This window comes from Nanorana parkeri, unplaced genomic scaffold, assembly GCF_000935625.1.
Source record: "Nanorana parkeri isolate BGI_ZX_2015 unplaced genomic scaffold, ASM93562v1 scaffold546, whole genome shotgun sequence".
Classification (NCBI taxonomy): Eukaryota; Metazoa; Chordata; class Amphibia; order Anura; family Dicroglossidae; genus Nanorana; species Nanorana parkeri.
Window position 1 is genome coordinate 954,904 of NW_017306814.1, and position 18,298 is coordinate 973,201.

Here is an 18,298-nt window from a genome sequence, read left to right on the forward strand (position 1 = left end):
GTATGCTGTATGAAAACATCCTGATTGGGATTGAGTTTATCTCTTAAAGATACAACTATGCCAAAGAAGAAAACTCCTTCCAGTCCTTCTCAGACAGATCTGTAATATCAGGCCTTCCCTGTAATAGGATACCATAAACTCCGGAGATCAGTTGTGTGTGTTTGGGTTGGAGAAGAACATTCTCTGATGTGGGAAGATGAAAGACTACATCACATAAGCCTAACTGGGCTGCAGCGGCATGTCTCAGTTGAAAATATATAAAGTGCCAGAAATGTTAAATTCTAATTTCAGTATACAGAAGGATTTTACAGTGCCTTGTAAGTACAATTGGTGCACATATTTAAGCATCACTGTAGCCCAGTGGCAAATGTATGGAACAGTCAAAACCCTGTCTTGTTCCCCATTATATAGGAAAGGGATCTCATATGATATTATTCATTCTAAGGCAGTGGGTTGAGTGTACAAGATATTTTTCCAGTTTATAAATATGTCTAATGTAAATGCTTTCATGAAAGTGGGTTATATAGGACTATAACCTATGGAAAAAAAAACAAAGAAAAAAAAAAAACCTATGGAATATGGAATCAAATGCTTTATCAGTATGCAGAGGAGATACGTAGGGGCTCTGGAGGTGGGAAAACAGCCAACCAAGGTTGATATTTGTCAATTTACTGGGAATAAACACTGTTTAACCTGAATTCATGAGAGTAGGTATAACAGAGTATAAATGACATGCTAATACGTTAGCCAGGATTTTGAAGGCTGTGTTAATCAGTGCGCTAAGTCTATAATATTCACAGTGTAATGGGCCCTTATTTGGTCTGAGAATTAGTTCAATTAATGCTACCCTCCTAAAAGGAAGCCTGTTTTGTAGTATCTTATTATACAATGATAATACATGTGGGATTATGCTGCCTTTATAGTGTACATACCATTCTATAGGGTTTTGTGTATAGGAAAGGACATACCCAGTTTCCTCCTCAGTAATAGTCTAAGAATTCCCTTTGTTCAGGAAAAAGGCAACACATTTCACCTAGGGTGAGTTAGGAAAGGATTGAAATGAATCTATGTTTTGCAGAGCTCACTGTAACAACTGAGAAATGCCCCAATAATGTTTTCACTAGTGGTTTGCAGGATCTGGATAGCATCATAAATCATAGGTTTGGTAAATGAGACCTGTTCCAGTTTAGCCAGAAAGGCAAGAAGAAGGCCATTTTTGTTGCCAGATTGAAAAATATGCTGTGCCTGAAAGAGGAGGTGCGTCTGAGCAAGTTCATACAAGCAAATGTAAGTTCATACATGTATACATTGGGACAGCAGGCAGGTAAAATCACCTGGGTGTGTCTAAAGGTGCCCATACACCTTACAATTTATCTGCAGATTTTCTGTGGTCAGATGGAAAAAGTGCAACAGATTGGCCCCGGTGGAGATTACTCCACCCACACAGTTTAATGTAGATGGAGGAATCTGTTGGACCTTTTCCATCTGACCACAGAAAATCTGCAGATAAATTGTAAGATGTATGGCCAGCTTCAGGATGGCATATACAGTATGTGTGTCCCAGGATCATGTTGTAGACAGATTTTTTCCCCTAGAGGGAGTACTGGGAGTGCTTGAGTGGTAGAGGTAATGAGTCCAGCTGAGGTAAGCTTGCTTATTAGGCTTCTATAAAAAGTCCCAGACTGTTCAGCGATTTGCTCCGCCCTGGAACCAGTTTTGTGCCTGAGAAGACACGAGAGCTGTCTACCTACCTCTGTGGTGTAAAAGAAAAAGCAAACTTGTGCAGTAAGACACAGCCTGTGTGGCAGTTTGTTCAATATGGAGATAGGTGCTAGGGGCAACAGTGTGTGTGTAGTAAGTTGCCAAAAGGCAAGGGTTTATTTTCATGTTTTAGTTTGCTTTGCTAATTTTTGCTTGTAAATAGTGTAAATGAACTGCACATGTGTTTTCACCTGAAGAAATCGTTGCTTGCTGTGCCTATTTTCTGTGGAGTGACCTCATCCAGGGAGTCACACAAACCCGCTGCTGAGCTAACACCCTCACAACTTATAAATAGTCCAAAAATTAGTGCTCTCTGAAGCGTGCAACAGAACAGACAATTAGATCGGTGATCCCTCAATCAATGACCAGTGACCAGATCCATCTTTACAGAATCTATCTGCACTTTCAGCGAAGCCTGGCACCGGTGAAAAGCATCCATAATATGCTTAAGGTTTGCTTTTGCTTTTCTTTAAAGTGTCGATGTCGCCCCCACTTAGTGACACTACCAGAGATTGCCTTTTCTGGTAGTCACTACAACTGAGCTTTTATCAGTATGGTGCAAGGACTTACCACGTTTTTCCTTCCTTGTAGTATCTGGGTTCTGAGGACAAAATGCACTTGCTCTTTCTGTTTCCGTCAGTAGCCGTTCAGCAGCATTACATCCTCCTTGAAGGAGAGCAATAAGCTCAGCCCAGATTTTTTACACAGACATGGGTGCACACTAGCATCTGCAACTTGCACAAACATCACCTTAACCCTTTCGCTGCCAAGGACGTATGGCATACGGAGCTACAAAAGTGCTTCCAGCTGGCCAGCTCAGTATGCCGTACGGACCTGGCATTTACAGTTTTTCTATAAGCTGATGGTCGCTTTAGCAGCTGATGACCGCTATTTTCAAAAATACCGGGCGCCCCCCCGCCGAGAATTACCCCACTAAAAAATAGAATATTAAAAGATCACATAAAGAACAGCTTTTGCTGCAATGTCCACCTCAATCCAGAACTGTTCCCTGCAGTGCTTCTTTTCTGCAACCAGATGTCATCTGGAGCCTCTATTCAAATCTGTAGCCCCCATTCACATGAGGAGCCCCTTCATTTCTGGAGACTCCTATTCCTATCAAAAGACCCACATTTCATATCAGGAGCCCCTGTTCACAGCAAAAGTCCCCCCTTCACATGTTATATACTTATTACAAATATATAAATTACAGTGTATTATTTTAAGGCTAATAGACATAAATATTGTACTGACTCCATGTGGAGGATGTAAGCAGCTTTTACTAGAAGTAAAGTGATCAGAAACAAATCCCCCTGGAGCTTTTAACCATAATCTGTTAGTATGAGGAATATAATAGCACATTATAGCAGATTTGCTTTGACAGCATTTAGGGCCTGTTCACACGACGTCCGTTTTGTGTGCTGACCGGCTCTGTACGCTGCTGCACTCAAAATGCATCCCAATGTATCCCTATGTGTTTTATGGGCTCCAGTTCTCACGTGCGCAGTCCGTTCAGCTTACGACTGCATGTCACATTTTGTCAGGTCCGGAAATGGTCAGGAAACGCAAACGCGTCAAAAACGCATCAAAAACGCGTCAAAAACGCATAAAAAATGCACTGCACTGCAGCTAACATACCAACAGCCCCACTCCAGCAAAAAAAAAAATGTTTTTTTTTTTTTTACTTGAACGCATCAAAAACGCGGCCAAAACACGGCAAAAACGTGGCAAAAACACACTGCATCAGTCTGCAGATCCGCACCTGATCAGGACCTGATATCATGAGAACAGGCCTTTAAATCTTTGTTTTCCTCTGGATTCTGATTCTTCAGCATCCTGCACATGTACACAGGATTTACATAGTCTCAGCATACTAAACCTGTGCACTGAGCTGTGATTTAGTTTGACACTATTTTTTTTTTAAAGATCCCTAGATGAAATTCTACCACATCAATCAGTGATGTAAATTTACGTCAATTATGATGAACGATGATCACCCACAAAGTCTGCATTCAATGGATTACTCAGTGTAAATGACAGATCCCAGCCCAGAAGCTGATTGGGGTTCAAAATCATATGTAGCCCACCATACTGCAATTCGCAGCATTATAGCACAATAGAAGACAATGAACACAGTGGGGTAAACACTATGCAGTTCACCATACTGTACTTCACTGTAACATAGCACAATAAAGCACTGTATAGGATGGTGTAGATAAGGATAGATCATACAGATAGTTACAGAGAGATAGTATTATTATTATTATTATTATTATTATAAAGGATTTATATAGCACCAACAGTTTGCGCCATGCTTTACAATATAAGGAAGACATTACCATTACAATACAATTCAAGACAAGATGGTAAGGAGGGCCCTGCCCCTGAGGGCCCATGATTATTATTAATAATATTATTATTATTATCCAACGCAGTGCCGTCTGATGGCCCAAAGATCACAGGCATCCAATATTATGTTTCAGCTTGTCCCTTATGGACAGAGATTTCTCCAGATTCTTGAAATCTTTTGATGATATTATGTGCTGAAGATGATGATACTGTATATTTAAGGTGTTTGCAATTTTACATTTAAAGAACATTATTTTGAAATTGTTCGACAATTTTTAGGTGCAGCTTTTCACAGATAGGTGAACCTCTGCCCATCTTTAAGATGCCCACACACCTTACAATTTATATGCAGATTTTCTGTGGTCAGGTGGAAAAAGTGCTACAGATTGGTGGAGATTCCTCCATCCACACAGTTTAATGTAGATGGAGGAATCTGTTGCACCTTTTCCATCTGACCACAGAAAATCTGCAGATAAATTTTAAGGTGTGTGGGCACCTTTACTCCTGACACAATCTGACTCTCTAAGATGTACTTTTTATACCGAATCATGTTACTGACCTGTTGCCAATTTACTGAATTAGTTGCAAAATGTTCTTCCAGCTCTTCCTTGTTAGTACCACTTACTTTCCCATCTTTTTGTTGCCCTGTCCAAACTTTTTTGAGATGTGTTACTGCCATCTATTTCAAAATTAGCTTATATTTTTCTTAGATACATTTTCTCAGTTTAAACATTTGGTATGTTTTCTATTGTGAATAAAATATTAGTTTATGAGATTTGCAAATCATTGGCATTCTGTTTTTGTGCGGATTTTACACAGTGTTCCAACTTTTGGATTTGGGGTTGTAATATTGGCCAGCAGCAGGACAGTTATAATGAGGGAGTTTGGACAAAATGTACTAGAGACAAAAAGTACGGGCAGGTGTGTTGGCTTAAGAATTAGGAGACTGCAGATGACACAGCAGTATAAAAAGGGGCAGTGGCCTTTGCAAATTGCAGTTGCAAACTTTTATGTTGCATGATATTAGCGCAACTTATTATCAAACCCCAAAATTTTATGAAAAATGCACTTAAGTTAAATTTAGTGCCCCAAAACACAATAAAATATATTTTTTAATATAAATATAAAGCTGAGGTTACAGCGAGTAAATATCTACCCAACATGTCCAGGTAAAAGATTGTGTGCGTCTGTGAAACAGTGCCAAAATTCAGTACCCCAAAAAGTCCATACACATTGTTTTAAAAGCCCCTACAGGTCATCAGTTCTCAGATATGCATACATATTGGTCCCAGAATTATTGCTCTCACTCTGGCGTGCGTGGCAATACCCAGCATGTATTGTGCTATCATTATTTTTGTACGGAGGGGCACCAGACGTGTGTTTACGTTATGATGCGCGTGCTCACTGGGGTGGGGGACTTTAACTTTTTACAATTATTTTTACATTTCTTTTATTTTGCATTATTTTTAAAAACTTATTTTTTTTATTATACTTTTATTGCTATAACATAAGGGGGTTACAATGTACTCTTTAAGGTGATACTGGGGGTCCAAAAGACCTCTAGTATCACCTTTCTACTCTAAATCATGCAGATCGCACTTCAATAGCTCATTGTTGGGTTTCAGGAGCCCAGCAATGACAGCTATGGGACCGAAAGTGATGTAATCTGCATTGCTCCCCATCCCATAGAATGAGGAGGAGGTCGATGAATGGAGGTGCGCCGCTCTCCTACCCAGCTTCCTGCCTGGGCCCAGAAGAGGAGCAGCGGAGGTGTTGGGCGGGAGGAGGGTGGGCATTTTCCGGCCCATAGAAGCGATCTGGTGACAGCTGAGTCGCCAGAATCGCTTCTATTGGAAAGCCGACATTCGGCTTTACAGATGTAAACAGAGTCCCTGTGGCTTTAGCCACCAGGAGTCTGTTCAACCCCTTCATGACTGAGCTTGTTTTTAGTTTCTGTTCGTAAATGACTGACACACTTTTGACATTTTTGCTGTGTGATTCTTCCATGTCAGTAATATACTTTCTTATAAACTGCACCCACACATATTATATATTGTTTTTTAGAGGACAGATAGGGCTATATATTTATATCACAAATGTGTACTTAACGCCTCACTTAGAACAAATAAAATATAACAATTGGAAAAAACTTACAGAAAACACTTTTCCCCAGTTTTGATTTGTAGTATTTTTTAGAGAAACAGCACAACTAAAAAAATGCATTAACTACATTCATTTATTTGTAAAAACCTCAAATCACTAGGATTTTAGAAATCTTTCTGTACTTCTCAGCCTAAAACTAAAACCTAACATTTTAATCTTTTTTCTCTAAAAGCTAAAGCAAAAAGTGGTCACCTGGCATACAATGTCACTGTCACTAAATGCCACACTCTATGCTTCAGTTCAGCTGCAGATTTTCAATGTAAGGGGTTCATTTCTTATATTAATGATAGTATAAAAATATATTTAAATATATAATTTTTACTTGTTACATTTATTTTTATTTGTTTACACTTTATTTTTTTTATTTTTACACTATTCACTATTTTTTTAAATTAACATTTTTATTTGATTTATTTAATTACATCAAGCAGTCATTGTGAATCAATCTCACTATTACTGCTTGATAATTTAGTTAATACATTTTTGGTTATTATCAGGCTGCTTCAAACTTAAGAACAGCCAATAATAACCTTAGTGACACTGATCCTGCAGCATTTCAGGGTCAGATGTCACTAAAGGTTTTCTGATCGTTCCAACAAAGATCAGAAAACTGCACCATTGTTTCAGCAATAGAAACATGTAGCTTATGTTTCTATTGCTGAAAGTTTAGGGGGAAAAAAGGCGGTATACATCGTGATTTCCCGATCTATACCAGATGTCAGAGTGACGGCATTAGCTACAAATGCGGCTCTGCTCTCACTGGCAGACACCCGATTCCTGAATTCCTGATTCTCAGTGGTTACCACCATTACAGTTCCGCAAATAAGTGATCACGTACAGTGTATGTGAGCAGTCATTTGAGCACTTTGTGGTGGGACGTACAGTGTATGTCTCCTGTCACAAACGGGTTAAACAGGACTGCTGCCAGTGACGTATTGTGTACGTCGCTGGTCACAAAGCTGTTAACATACTGCAGAGGATACAGCAGTGTAATGGTTTTCAGCAGCAGGACAGTTTTAATGAGGGATAATAGGCCTAACCAGTGTATGCCTAACTTTTTTATTTTTACTATGGGAATAAGGGGGCTGCAGGGAAAGTAAGTGATATAATGTGAGGTGGTTTTGTTGCTCACTGTTAATGCATTTTGATTTATTTTTCTTTCAAACAATGCAGCGTTGTGCTGCAAGCAAAAGGCAATGCCAAGAAGAGATGGTCATTAACAAGAGAATGATGTGCTTGATCACCTCAATTTAAAAAAAAAAAGGTCAGCATAAAACACAATCAAGAAACCCTCAAAAGAAGTGAAAACCCCCAAATACCACTCCTGAAACAAAAGACCACATTTTGTAAAGGGAAGCCTTGAGCAAGCAAATGAATAAAGGCCTTATCAACATGAAAAAAACCAAATATATATCCAAAATAAATGAAAACCCACAAACAATACCCCCTAAAACAAAATTAGTTTAACCTAAAATAAATACTTTCTCAACATAAAATAAAAAAATATATACCAAAATACTGTCCCTTGAAACAAAAGGAAGCCTAGCAGCTAAAAGTGACCACCTAAAATTAAAGCCTCAAAACCCATAGTAGCACCTAACTAGAATTTCATCCGTAATTAGCTTTTTGTGCTGCTTCTTCTTTCAGTCAGAGCTCTGCTGCACAGGGTCTACATATTAAAAATATACATTTAATGATCTATTAATGAATATAAAACTGCATTAATTTGTGTATTTTATATGTGCCTGGAGCTCAGCTTTAATATTCATGGTTGCCTAGAAAGCTTTCATAAGAAAATAATATACTATAATTGAAGAATCATGTTTTTGAATATTTGTATTAGTCAGTATTGGTACAGTAGCCCAGAGTCTTATAACAAGGCCTTTTCTTTAGCTACTGTCTATTCATTTCACAAGATTTCCTTCAGGCCTTAATGATGGGTAGATAACAGCAAACTATCTAGTTCTACCAGCACAACAGCCATGCTGATTTTTAATGTAACTTTTTTGTGTCATCTCTATTTAATTAACACTTATTTGCATAGTTCTGTTGTACTTCAGTAAAGGAACCATATGTATTGTAAGTGGTGTAATGTTTTGTTTTATAATTTCCCTTTCCTTTCCTCCCTTCCTGTATTTTCTGTTGCTTCCTCTGTTGCCATGTGCCATGAAATTACACAAAAAAGATTCTGCTAAGGAAGGGAATTTTGGAAGTCAGTAAGTAAGCTTTATTGATTAATGTCTTTTTGAAAGGGGCAAGTTGTATACATTTATTTTTTTTCTTGGAATACACCATTTATTTTGTACCATACTGGATTAAAATAGTTTACTGACATTAGGAAAACACACGAAAATTAGAAAAATACATTTTCTTGCACATATTTATTATATAGCACCAATGTATTTTTTCATAGGCTTTTTAGAATACACAGAACCATTCTTGCCCAGGTCTGAAAGGAGCTTACAGTCTCAGGTTCCTTATATAGTCATACAGTTACCACACACATTACATCCAGTTCCAGGTAAAACTCTGGTGGTATGTTTTGGACTGTGAGTGAAATAACCACAGGGAATAGTCCATATAGGGAGCTGTGTTAAGATTTTAGCCCTAAATCTCACTGTTGCAGGCTTTAGTTCTAGGCACTGCACCACCAAGCCAGGGGGGTGCAATGCACATTCTAAAGCACACCGTTGTGCTGAATAAATAAGCAGAACTTTTTAAAGCAGCTGTATGGGTATTGTATGCTGAATTTTGAATAGGCCCTCTATATTTATGATGTAGTGCAATGGAATGGAAAGTAAGCCACGTTATACTGTAAATCAAGTCAAATCTATGGGGGTTATTCACTTAGCTGCCGGAGGCAGCCGAGTGAGGAGCCGAAGTGAAGTAAGCCGAATGCTGTTCGGCTATTCACTTCAGGCTTGTACAGCTGATTTCAGCCATTCATCGGCTAAAATCAGCCGTACATCGTCTGCCTTCGGTCAGCCGAACATGTTCTGCATATTCGGCTGAGCCAAAGTGCAGAAGGAGTTCGACTCAGCCGATCCAACATCTGGATCGGCTGAGCCGAAGCTCTGGCAGCTCACAGGGGCCGAACGACACTAAGTGAGTAGCCGAATGTCGCAGAGAGGCATTCGGCTCGGCTATTCTGCTCGGTACCTCCGAGGTAGCGAGCAGAATAGAAAAAAGTGAAATGAATGAAAAAAAATGTTGAAAAATCATTTTAAAAAACGTTAAAAATAGGAAAATTAAAAAATATATATTTCAAATAAAATATATATTTTTTAAAAACAGGCGTACGCTGACCCAACGGCATCCGACAGACTCCTGCCACATAATGTAGCATCCAACAAATGCCGGCAAAAGAAAAACAATTGGGCAGAGCTAGCCAGAGTTTTCTAACAGGTCCCAGCCAATAAATAACAACTGGGTTGTTATTTCTTAATGACAGATCAGCGTCCCCAGGTCATTTGGGGATGCTGATCTGTCATTACAACTGGACAGAGCGAGCTGTGAGATCACAGCTGACTCCGCCCAGCTGTCATTTGCGTGAAGATCGGTCGGGTTCGGCTGACCTTTCTCCACATATCGGCTGTGAATGCGGCTCGGCCGAGCCAAAGCATGTGGGTTTGGTTCAGCTGAGCCGCTCGGCTGCCTTCGGCTGCTGTACGGGCTATTGTGAATAGCCCGTATAGTAGCCCTTCCATTCGACTGAACTGAAGGGCAGAGGGGGCCGAAGAGAGCCGAAGGATCAGCCAAAGCTACGTCTGGATCCTCCGGCTCTTTAGTGAATAACCCCCAATTGTATTTTATAGTAGAATAATACAATACTTTCTATGTTATGTGTTATCTCATTTAGATTGGTGGTGAATAATAGTATGTTTTATGCTGATCCAGTGAACCCATGTTTATTAAAAAATACACACATAGGTTAAAAGGAATGTTATATTTTCTCAGATTTACTGTAACTCTTTCTTGACCAGAGATCATAAGTGTGTAGATGCCAAGAGCAAAATTATCAGTGTCAGCATTCCTCAACTAACATAGTATTATTTTTTCGGTACACTATTTTAATGGAAACCCTGCTAATTTGATTAAAGTTGACATATGGAAAAAAAAGTTTTAAACCTTTTGTTAAATTATTTTAACACTGCTTTGTCTTTAAGAAATATAATCTAATACAATCAAATGCATCAAGTGCACAGAGGAAGAAATATTCTGGTTCACTGGTTTAGCATAATACTGATGTCTTTCAAACAAAACTCTACTTTGATAACCAAATTAAAATACAATGTACATTTTTGTCCTGCAAGACACCACAGGGACGCTCCTCACGGACCCCACAGCTATCAATGGGGCCTTAGAGGAATATTACGCAGCGCTTTATGCCAAAGATGACTTGGAAAATTTGTTTTAAAAAAAAATACAATGTATAGTTATTAAAACAAAAATCCATCTACTGCAAGGTATTATTTATTAAAACTAACAACATTTTACTTTTGTTTCCTCGTTACAGTACTCTGTGTGCAGAATACCACACAAAAACACATATTTCTGCTCATGTGATTAGCTCACTACACAGAGCTTGATGTAGAATTTCAGCCATTTTTGGTATACTGGAAATACATATATAGGTATAGAGGGTTTCTCTTATTATAACAGTAGGACTGATTATTTGGATAATTGCAGGCATAACCTTTAATTTATACATAATTTCTAGGAAGTTACTGCAATTATTAATTTCTGTTTCTATAAGCAAAAAGCAGGAAAGAATTTGAAATGTAGATCATTAATATAATTTTAATGTATATAGCTGGCCTGAAAGGGATTGATTATATTTTATTTTAAAATTCATCTAGTATAAATACCTGGAATACTCTGCACAGCATCACTCAAACATGCAAAGGAAGGGGCAGCAGTCTGAACCATTCAAGGCAGTGCTGTCAGTTGTAACACTGTGAACAAGGGAGGAATACAGGGATGATCTTATCACTACATTATTTTCCTTCATTGATCAATTAGTAGGCTGGGAGTAGATCTCCAAGAGCTTTTTACTTAAAGTGCACCCATGCCCTAACTATGGACATTAAAGCATTTACATTTTCTTTAGCTTTAAAACACACCCTCACTGACTTCTGTGATTGGAGGTACTGTGGAGCAATTCACTCTTAAAATGTGTCCACATACACAAAAAAGAAATATTGCAGCTTACCAGTCCTTAGATGATGTGGCTGCGTTGCTTTTCTTTTTAAAAGCTTTTTGGTTTATTTTCACCTCGTAATCCCATTAATTACATATTTGGCATGTTTGCGCTTCCTCATTGCTGTATCTAAGCAGGGAACCATGGCTATCACCCAGGCTGCTCTTCTGACTTAGACTGCAAACCTGTCTTCCTCTCTTCATCTCCATTACATGGGGCATGGAGATTAGTAGTTTGTAGAGGACTTTTGTAAAAAAAGATAATAATTGAATTTCAGGCAACAGGCATGTTCTGGACTTGCTTAAAACTTCTTAGGCTGAAAAAGCTAACGAAGCCACCACACCAAAGGACTGGTAAGCTGCAATATGTATTTATTTGGGTTAGATATGTTTTAAAGAATCACTGAAATTGCAGGTCTTCTCCTCTTATTTTCTATGGCAGCAAGGACTTGGCAATCTGCAAATATTCTACTGCAAACAAATAAGAGGCACTGTAAGATGTTAGTATCTGACTAAATCCCAGCTTAATAGTGTCTGTTGTGATCTCTTAGTATTAATTACTCCGCAGTACATGCATCTATAGAGGTCAAAAGGAACTTGTTTAAAAAGCGCATTTAAAATATGTCACTTTTAATGTCCATAGTCTGGGCATGTGCTTCATGTTCATGATTACCTTTGCCAACCAAAAGTCTTGCACCACTCGAAACATTACTGATTTTGGAGCTAATCTATTTGCCTAGGGACTAGCTCAACCTGACCACTGTCACTAATCCTTTTTGGCTACTTTTTGGCATTTTAGTTAGGCCAAAGTTAATGCCCGTCAAGTTAGTGCCCGTCGCTAGGCGGCGGGCACGAGCGGGAAACCGGCTTTGGTGTGCACCCCCCTCCGTCGCCGCCGCTGCTGGCGATCCTGGGCTCCGCTGTTCCCGGTGTGAGCCCGGGACCAGCACAGCAGCTCTGCGGCCAGAGATCAGTACACGAGCTCCGTTTGATCTCCTCTCCTCTTCTGAATGCAGGCAGTGATGTGTATTACATCACTGCCTGCATTCAGTGTCACTCTCCGGTACAGAAACCTGAGAGAAGCTGGTGAAGCAGGTCTCTGCTTCATCAGCTTCTCTGGGGGTCCCAAGGTGACATTAGGGGTCTCAAAGACCCCTGATGTCTCCATAAAGCGGACCTGTCACTGCAAATTGGCAGCTTGTTTGCTCCCTATGTGATAGCAATAAAGTGCAAAATAAAAAAAAATAAAAATCACATATCAAAGCAATAAAAAAAACATTTAAAGTCCCCCGCCCCCACATGCACACGCAAACATGCGTCAAGCCCGCCTACGTGCGAAAGCGCCGATTGCATCCATTGCGCCGCACATGTTACATATCGCCACGAACGTCGGAGTGAGAACACTAATTCAAGGGCCATCAATCACTGATAACGCTAAACTGATGAGCGGTAAAAGCTTTTAAAGCGTTGACTATGGTCAATTTTGAGTATGGTAGTTTTTTGCGATTTAACGGGTGCACGCAACTTTAAAGCTTGACATGTTTGGTGTCTATTTACCCGACGTGACCCCGTCTTTTATATTTTACAAAAAAATTAGGTAATAATAAATGTTTTATAACATAACGTAGGGAGAACAGGTTTTTTAAAAAAAAATTTGGTACTTTTTTTATTATATAGTAAAAAAAAAAATCGTAGTGGTGATTAAATACCACCAAAAGAAACCTCTATGTGTCCCCAAAAAATGGTATAAAATTAATTTCAGTACAGCATTGCATGACGGAATAAATGTCAGTCAAAGTACTGCAGCGCTGAATACTGAAAAATGGCCTGGACAGCAAGGGGGGTATAAACACCCCGGTCAGCAAGTGGTTAATGACACATGCTTGTCATTCAAATACAAACGTTTTTGGGGCCTCACAGGGTCCCCTTCATCAGGCTCAGAATCTTCACTTTCACTACAATATAATGTATCATAAATAACTTGTTTAAATAATCCTGTACCACACATTTGCTGTGCAATTATTATTTAAAATATGTAGCAAACATTAGATTAAATTTACTAAGCTTAACAAAATACTTCTCTATTTTTTTATCTTATGATAATTTTCTTCTAAAAAGCCTAATTCATGAACACAAATATTGCTTTAGTGTTAGATAATATTTGGGGTTTTTTCAAAAAGAGGCATTTAGCTATTGAAGGCCTTAGTTTTCATATATCTTTATCTTAACTCAATAAGCATTTTTATCACCACCTCAAACATCTCCTTTTTTCCTGCTCTCCTCATCACGGAACCTGAAGCTATGAATTGAGCATGTTATTATGTTATGAACCTTATATTATATTAATGGTTAAACATACTTATATTTGAGCAATATACAGATGGATTGATATGTCTTAAGAAAAGGGTTATACAAATAACTATATTGCAGTATTTCTATCTTCTAGAATTTTAATTTTTACAGTTTTACCACTAGGGGATGTGCTTAGCACATTTATGGAAAACTAGAGATAAACAAAAAGCATTCAAAACACTTAGAATGTTACTGTAAAAGTGTATACATTTCAGGATTTTCTTTTTAATCATACCTCTTTTTTAACATAAAGAAGTACATGCCAACCTCAGATTTCATCAAAAGATCCACCCAAAGTGGATCTGACAATGAAGAAATTACTTTGTTTAGACATACATTAGGTTAGGATCACAGACATCTATAATTAGGCAATAGCAGGTTTGTATATGTGGTCTATTTTGAACAGATTGTTGCATACAGTTGATCGCCATGGATCTGGTCATTGAGTACTCACCATGGGGTGTATATATCTACAATCACCAACATGGGAGGGATCCAAATGGATAATGGTTCATACCCACACCACCGACCCTGTGCACTATGGGGGAAGAGGCCAGTATAGCTCAACAATTGGGATACAAAAATAAGAAAGCACCCCCACTAAGGGCATAATCTGTTTGGCTGCCAATTCATATGGACACGGATGGTGTCGGAAACAACAATGGGGGATTTTTATGTATGCTTTTGTTTTGGTGTCTCCAATGACTCTGTGTGGAGAAAGGAAAAACTAAGAACACATTTAATATTAAGGGGAGACGGATATTAAAATATGGAAGTCCCTTTTAGCTTCCACTCACTAAAAATGAATATACAAAAGACACCCACTAGGGATCTAAGTATTGAATCACCTCTATACAACAAAATCACTATATCAATACATGCACATCTTTTGAGAGGTATACATACAGCTGGTTGATGATGCTATATGATAAGCATAGAAGTACTTATTGATGAAACACACACTAATTAAACATACACTTTACAACATAATGGATCTGTTCCATTCCCACAGGTCACTTTTGCTTTGTATACTTTTGGTTTTGGTTTTATCTTTGGTGTTTTGGTACACATATTTTATTTTTATCATTTTTCTCTTCCCTTTCTTATTTCATTGTGTTTCTCTTTTTTTCTTTTTCCTTTCCCTTCTCTTGGCATGGAAACTCTGTTTTATTGAGAAGCCATAAAAGCATATATACATAATGCTAATTTAGACACATACTATCTTCATCCTAGCGATGACCTCACATAACCTAGGAGATGGCTGTTATGAATAACCAAAATAAATCGAACACACACACACTGGACACCATGGCTAGACTCAGACGATGGGACCCGGACTAGGAGTGTGGCAGGACAATTGATGACAACCATTATATACATACACTACTCCCTCTATCCAACAGGCAAACTCAATAGGATTACATTAATATCCAGCCAGGCCTCCTCCCAACATATCTCACCTTGGATAAAGCATCCTAGTGAAGGCGGCTGGACAACTGTTTGCCATCTCTCTTTGTGTAACCCTGAGGTCCCAGGTGTGACAATAAAGGAGATCGTTTAGGTGGCGGTGGGGTCATCTAGATTCCGCTCTTCCGATCCTCCAGGTGTCTCCCTTACTTCGCAAACTAACCCTGCATGGTGAGTACTCAATGACCAGATCCATGGCGATCAACTGTATGCAACAATCTGTTCAAAATAGACCACATATACAAACCTGCTATTGCCTAATTATAGATGTCTGTGATCCTAACCTAATGTATGTCTAAACAAAGTAATTTGTTTATTGTCAGATCCACTTTGGGTTCCCTGATGAAGCCACTGGTGAAACGCGTCGGAACCTTTTAAGATAAGCCATGTTAGGGGCTATTATATTATTGTTAATTCTGTGATCAATATCATGTCATTTGAACACTTGGATTATATCAATATGTATGTATTATATAAGTGACTCAATTTATACAAACAAATCCCATGCAGGGTTTTGATAAGATATATGAAATGCATTGATTTTAAATTTTATACAAACCACAAAATAAAATTTGATATATATTTTTAGCAACATCTCTCTTGGATGGTCAATTACACCCCTCCAGAAACCCTATTATTTTCTACTTTTTTTCCTACACCTCACAGTCAAGCCTTCTGCTAGAAGTAAGCTCCTGTATACTGGACTTGTAGGCCCTCTATTCCACTGCTCTGTATTCCAGGGGTGTTTGGACCAGAGGTGTAAGAGAAGCCCTCTTGTCATCTCAGCCCGTAACCAGGCATTTGATAATTTGTGCTGCCTGAAGTGGGAACAGAGGAATGCGCTCCACTAAATGTACTACTACATCTTCAGTTAAGGGGTGTGTTTTGGCTAGTGTTTTTTTTACTAAGATTGTCCTTATTTTATTGCCTGGAGTTTACCTTAAACCACTTTTTTAGTACTGTGATTGTACCTGATAATTACTGTATTTAACAGAGGCACATTGAAAGCTTATTTTTGTGCATTAACCCCCAGCCTACATTTGATCAGTATGTCATAGATGACATAATAATTACATGATCAGGAACCTCAGGAACCATTCCAACTGGTTCTGGATTGTTAGTGGGGACTAGAGCGGTCTTTGACAGCCTGGTCTGACACCTTGCAGCTATTCACAGTATTGGGTCTTATATGAGCTATACTAGCTATTTTCAAAACAAGGACATACCACAGACAACCTACAGGATGTCATGTAAATTCAAACGGTGTGCCTAGTACACCCAATAATGCCTGCAGCACTGTGGGTACTTAGACAAATGTAGCCACCAGCACAAGCTGTTAGTTACATAGCTAAGGCTCCAGTCTTTGTGCTGGATATGCTGACAGCATATTCTGCATTAGAGATCGGTGTAACATGCTACATTGACTATACAGTAGATAGAAACAATGTAAGATATTTGTTACAGTATAACTAATTACATCTTGTAGATTGTAAGCTCTCATTAGCAGGGTTTTTCTAATCCTTTTGTACAGTATTGTAATTGTACTGTCTCCCCATATGTTGTAAAGTGCTGCGCAAACTGTTGGTGCCATATAAATCCGGTATAATAATCTGTTATGAACAGCTCATTTCAATGTAATATTTTGGTACATTGCAGTTAGTGGCTTCAAACTTTAAATCTAAACTCCAGACAGATATATAAAAACCCACACCAATTACTGTGGCATGTGTTTATTAAAATGATTTTAAATATATTTTTTTAGAGGCAAATAGTGTAATATCGGAATTTGTCTTGATATCAATAGTCACCTTCAGAGTACAAGCATCATGGATAGGAGTGGATCCTCTATATAGAAGCCAAAAGACTTACTGAAATGCAGGTTCCTATACAGTCCGGTCTTCTCCAGAGCCACTGGTGGTGCATATGTTGTGCTGCAGACTGAACCTAGAATACCTCCCTCAGGAATGCCCAGATGGTGATTGCTAATGGTACAGATAGGAACAAAATAAAGGATACAATTGTTAAAGTGTAGCTAAACTTCAAAACAAAACATTATATATTGCAGCTTACCAGTCCTTTCCCTGCTTTTATCTTTTACTTTCACCTAATAATTCTACCAGTAACACACTTTCTGTTCAAGGGGGGCAGTGCTCCCTCAATGTATTGTGTCAGGACTACTGTGTTAGGACTTCAAAAACAGAACCTCCCCTGTACCCTTCTCCATAACATAGATAAACATGGTTCTATAGACTTCAGAAATAATTAAAAAATAACTTTAATTTTGCAATTTTTGGTAAGAGTATTTTTTTGCACCTATCAGACAAAATGCTTTTAATTATATATTTACAAGGCCAAAAGGGAGCAAATAAGAAAGTTTCATTGTTAGTGTTTACATACTCTTTAGGCAAAGAAATCGTCAGGACAGACGAGAGGTCAAAAAAACACTGATCCAGATTTAACCTGTGGTTATTGATGTGAAGTGTGCAGCTGTGGCATGCCACATCACAGGGTTGAAAATTTTCCAGCATGTGGTGCGGGTATGGACCTACACTTAAAGGGTTTCTTAACCCTCTGTTTTTTTGCATATATCTACTGCTAGCAAGCAGTAGATATATGCACAAAATGTTAAAAAACGCTTTAACAGCGGTTTAAACTTACCCTGTCTTCACCGCGCGCTCCCGCCCGAACATACGAAACTGCTCGGGCGGCCGCATCTTGGGGCGGGCGCATGCGCAGTTCGGATTTTCGGCCGGGAGACGAGAAGAGACACAAGGTAAGTCTATGGACCCGTGCACCCACATGCAGACACCGTGGGACAGGAAGTGCCAGCAAGGACAGAGGAGTCAGCGCTGGATCAGACACCCGCCGAAGCACTGGAGAGAAGGATAGAAGGACAGGAAAGAAGAGGAAGATCGGATTAAGAGACATCATTTAAGGTAAGTGCTGACATTAACATTACGGGAGGGGGAAAAATGTGACATTAATGTCACTTTAAGCAATACTGTTAACA